Consider the following 6,000-nt stretch of genomic DNA (forward strand, 5'->3'; position numbering starts at 1 on the left):
AAGAGAGTTGAGAGACGGATTGAAAGTGATTTATTCAAATACAAGTTTAACAATTAAAAAAAACTGATTTAATTTAACAAAAAGGAATACATAGCTGTATGCTATGGAATAACGGTCGAGAGAGAGAGAGAGTTTACAAGATACCGCGAGTTGGTACCTTTGATTCACTAAATTGTACAGACTTCTGGATCGATGATTTGTCGGTCGGTCAGTTGGTCGGTCGTTCGGTCGGTCGGTTAGAGCAGTTGAGGTAACGTTAAATTTTCTATTTCCTTGATGGCGATCGGATATAATATTGAATAACTGGAGACTAAATATAATAATTCGGAGAGTTCGAAGGTTTCAAAAAACAGAGAGTATAAAATCCTTGATGAAGATACCTTTCCTCCTTTTTTCAGAGCACTTATTTCGATGCGCTCACAAACTCTCGATGACCCATTGTCTTTGAATCGCTCCTTTTTCTACTCCGAATCACATTATTCTTTTTTACCATTCGTGAATTTTAGCGATTGGTTCCCACTGACACATTCTATGAGTTTCCTGAAAAAGGAAAAAACTCCGGGGAGAGATGCGATCATTCTCGAGTAATAAAATTGGTAAAATTTTTGAAAGACGAAAAATGAATTTTCTCTTTAAATCTTCGTCAAGTCTGACAGTCAGAAAAGAATGTAATGAAATAAAATTATATTTTCAGAAATAAAAGAAATTTCTTTTAAACACAAATGATATATCATAATTATTATAAAAAATAAACTTATAAATATTATATACTTATAACTTATATTAATAAAATGAGACCAAATATGTCTGCTTTCCATTTTGTAATATTTTTATATATTTGCCTAAGAACAACATGAACGATTTATCGGATAAATTTTTTTTTAAATTACATTGGGAAATTCGTACCTATTTAGGTGATACAAACGCAAAGGAAACTCCGAAGCCTTTAGTCAGTAAGAGGGGGAGCAACAAACTATTTAATTTAAACTCTTGCCTCGAATGTAATGCAACTAAACAGTGGACAGTTTATTTTCTCGTCACCTATGTATGTTATACTACGAGGAATTATTTATTGTGGCATCGTCACGATGCCGAGCTGTAATTTTCTATATTTTATATTAATTTAATATTAATTATATGCTTTCTACTTCAAATTAGTTGTGGGTTGCCCCCGTATATTATACTCATCTTATTAGCAAATGAGTCGTGCCTACCATCTAAGTAACTCATCAGGAAATTTTAAAATTGAAATAATGTAACTCCCGGTTGCGCACCTGACGTAAGTATAGAGATACTCATTATCCTTTGGAAATATTTTTCTAGATATCTTCTATCTAACTTCTTTTTTGAAGTTCAGGAAGGACCGACAGACAGACGAAAAACAGTAGGAATTATTTAATTTGCAATGTGTTTAAATTGCAACTCAATACTATACATCATTATTATCAAATATATAAAATATATTTAAACCTTCGAAATTTAAACATCGTTTAAACGACAGTTGAAATTTTAGGAAGAGTCTACTATACGTAATGAAAACAATAAAATAAAAATATTTTATAATTAAAAAACTACATTACATCTGTACTTCTTTCCAATCTTGAAAGCATTATCATTAAATATTCGTATTATTCCAGAGTGACTAAGCATTTTATAAAAACTCTCTTCTGAAAGGTTGTTTTCTCCATACGCGGTTCTTTATGAAACAGGGTGTCTTCTTATCTCAAAAACTCGATAATGGTGTAAATAGAGTTTAGTTCGATGATACTCGATGTCTGAAGACCACATATCTCGAAATTTTAGTTTGATCAAGATGGAGTTCGCGATTAATCTAAAGTATTCTGACATAGAAATTATTTTGTATAAACTATAAAGAATCTCACTTCTGATTTTTTCAGATTAAACCAAATGTACCTATTTGATACATCAGAAATGCTTCGAAAACTCAAATAAGAGGACATTGACTCAAAATTCAATGCCTAAAAGTCAACATACTTCTATAACAATCGAGTTAAAAACGTATTGTTGACAAGCGCTAACAAAAAAATATGAATTGTTGAAAAATATAAAGTTTCATGTCTATGAATTGCATTTTACGTCTTTTTTTAGTTTTCATAGTAGATATAAAAAATTTTAAAACTCATATTTTGAGAAAAATGTATTTTTACAAGTTTTGGGAACGAGAAAAATATCAAGTCGCAATTTATTTACACGATTTATTTTAAATAATAAAATTATATCATAAAATGTAAAATTGAAAACACATGTTTTGACGTGAGTGAAATGAGGAGTTGGATGTGTTTAAACCTGTCAATAAAGTGAACAATTTACTACATGCAATTTGTTTAGACAATTCGTATTAATCTCAACGAATTTGCAATTTTCTAGTAAAAATTTAGCAAAGAGAAGAAAGGTTTTCTTTTCTGCGTAAGATCTTCGAAAAAGGATCTTCGAACAAAAATACAATATAGAGAGAGATGAAGAATATCATATTTGTGGATATCCACTAAAAGAAATTTTTTCGTGAACACTTTCTATTGGACATAGCATTTTTTGTTTTAGTAACGCGAAGAAAACCTAGAACATCAAAAATGATTTTAAAATTTGTTAATTTATGATGTTTACTTCACTTAGTCAGATTTAACAACTGAATTATTAATAATTTGTGCACGTTACATATAGTTTCGTTGATTATTTTGGAGTGTAAAGCTGGTACGACTTTGAATTTAGTAAAAAACGAGAACTGCATTAAAATTATCATAGAAATAACGTAAACATACAAAAATTAATAATAGCCATTTGGTAGCCAAGACGTATAGAAGCAGGCGAACCTAATACAAATAGCTTGTTTAAAATAATTGTCTATTCATAAAATGTTATAGCAAAATTCTACGTGTTTTCTAAACAAATCAATATTATCATAGTGAAGCTAAAGTTCACTTTGCATAAAAATAAATTATTTACATAGAATAAACTTTCACTTTAATTGTAAATAAAACTTGTTATTCATAACCTGTTCAAAACATAAAAATTAATTTCTGTCTGTTAAATAATAAATATTTTTATTTTTTGTATGATAGGTATTACTTTCTTTTTCTGAGAAATTTTTATTTTAATTAATAAATCCAAACAAAAATGATATCTTGTTTCTTTATTATTTAATTCATTATTTTCTCTATATCCTCTGTTTGTCTGAACATCGAAAATTTTATTTAAAAATACGAAAATTTTTTAATTATTTAATTATTTTAAATAAATGTATTATGTTCGTTTGATTAAAGCAGTAAGTCTAAATGTAGGCACTGCTACCCCCTTGAAAACGATAAAATAATGTGTAACACTTGCAAAGAGTGATAAAAACCATGGACGACAAGGAAAAGAAAATTTTTTTTAATCAAAAAATATCTGTGTATAAAATGTTTAGGCCTAACAATAAAAGGAACAGTATTCTGAAAAGTTTTGGAAACACTGGCTTAAAGAGATATCATACTTGTGCAGACATAACATAAAGAATTACATTCTTGTAGTTGGGCTTTATACTATTAGATGCGTATGGTGTAATTTTTGTAATTCTTTCTAAATTTTGTTTAGAAATATAAATCTTGTGTATATTGTTAACTGACTGATAAATAGGTGCAAATTGTAGCGGTTTTTATTAAAAGAAGATAAAGGTCAAGAAATAACTATTCATATTCTGAATGCCTCTTCTGTTTCTATTATGGAGCAAGTGTAACAGTTAAGAATGGAAAGACAAAAAATACGATATTGGTTACTTTTTGAAAACTCCTTTCTCTCTTTGTCTGTATATGCAAATCTCTGTTATATAAGTCTAGCATATTAGAGTTAGTTAGAAGCCAACGAGGGAAGTATTTTAGCTGCCAATTTGAAGCCTGGAATAACACCTATGATTCATCTGTTTTCATCATGCATTCATATTGTTTATACCATGTCCAATGCTCATAGAATATTTTTATTTTTCGATTATTTTATACATGTAGCATTGTTCTGTTTAATACCTGTGTACAGTTACATACATTTGAAGAATTTTCGTATTATTCGAATCTAGTTTAATTGCTTTTAGAGTTTTTTAAAAACAGATATTTAAGAAATCGACTTTTCTTCAACAAAATTTCAAAGTACACAACAATGTTTATGGTGTACAACTTCGTGAAAGTTTTGCAGGGTCACAAAAATAACAATTACCAAATTTATGAAAAATGGAATGAAATTCAACATTAATTATAACAAATTCATTTATTATTTAAATTAATGTTTATTATTTAATTAAGACTTAAATAAAATTTTAACATTTGAACACTTGCAATTGCTTCTCTGGTGTATTTTGAAATTTTTGTCCTAAAAGTTTGTTTAATTGTTATAATGTTCAAGTAAAGAATTTGCAACTATTAATACGCATATCACGAAGACGCGTGTTATAGCTCACGCGAAAAAAACATTACGTGGTATAATAACAATATAGGGTAACTCTGTTACATGTGAAAGGATTGGTTGTTTAGATAAAACACAACCAATAAGAATTAATTAAGGAAGGAGCAAGTGAGGGCTCAAAATATATTTACTCTGTGATCAACTAAATTGTATCTATCTAGTTAACAGATTTGGTCGTTTATTGTTTTTTGCTGATCTTGAAGATCACTACCGAATGTACTAGTTCTTAATTATTTTGAAAGGTGAGTACTGTCTTTCAATTTGTCTATATCGTTTTATATGTTAAGAAATTGCTTTTTGAAGCTATTTGTACTAAGATCGATTTGTATTATCATTATATATCATTTGTAATATCAATTCTTTAATTCGTATTGTTATATATTTGTATTATTATTTATGTCACGGGTTCGTAATGCTCCAAATAAGACTGCAATGACAAATGACGAAACTAGTAGAATCTGTGAAGATTTCCTTTGATCTATTTGACTCATAATTATGTTTTGCACTACTGCTGTGTAATGAATATAATATATAATTAAATACTCTTATTGTTAAGACGAAAAATTTGCGTTCGATATTTTTACGTGTTTATGTTCTTCAAATCGCTATTGTACATAATTAATATTAATAGAATTATCATGCAGGACTCTGCACTAAATCTCCGAATTAATTTTCTACTGCAGTAACAAAAATATATGTAGTTTACAACGATCATACTCAAATTCCGTATTATACTGTTAGCTAGAAAAAAAAAATTCGTTTATTAAATGAATTGAATAAATAACTGTAAGTGATAAAACTTTTAATTAGGTTTTTTATATAATTCATATTAACTTTCTCTAAGTTGCCTGCCACTCACTGGCGTCTCACATAAGCCATTTTTGATAAGACCATGGCTTCTTTATAAAACCGCAGTGCCATTTTGGCTTACCAGCTTAAAGGTATAAAAGAGTATTTGCAAAGCGTTGCAATTTGGCTCAAAGTATTTAGTGCTCAAATCCTGCGCGCATAAAAACAGATTTGTAAGTTCTCAGAGAACGAAGAACCAAGTCGAAATTAGATGAAAAATGGAGACAATCTTCCTGCAAACAGGCACTAGTGCGAGATTTGTGCATGCGTTGCCTGTTTAAAAAGTTAAAAATGATACCGTTGCGTAATGGAATTTACACAAACGAATTTTTCAAAGTCCCATTTATTTTACCTGTGTTATTCTTGACATATTTCTGGCCAAGAGGTTTGCCAAAGATACCTAATTTAAGCGTCAGGAAAATTTTTGAAGATAGATAAAGCTAGACGTTATAATTTTATATTAAAACTAACTTATAAAATATAATTTTTTTATTAATATATTTAATAAGTACATGCAGAATAATATAATAATTTCAAACAATACAATAGCCATGGTTAATTTTCCAAAACGAAAGAATTTTCGTTAGGCATCTACAAAATTTTAACCCAGGTGACACGCGATTAACAGAAGTTTAACATTAAATAAATTAATTTAAAGCATTCATCGCTGTTATAAATTGTTGAAATGACAGCCTTTTGTAG

The sequence above is a fragment of the Centruroides vittatus genome, unplaced genomic scaffold (genome assembly GCF_030686945.1).
Source record: "Centruroides vittatus isolate TY-2023 unplaced genomic scaffold, ASM3068694v2 contig_505, whole genome shotgun sequence".
Lineage (NCBI taxonomy): Eukaryota > Metazoa > Arthropoda > Arachnida > Scorpiones > Buthidae > Centruroides > Centruroides vittatus.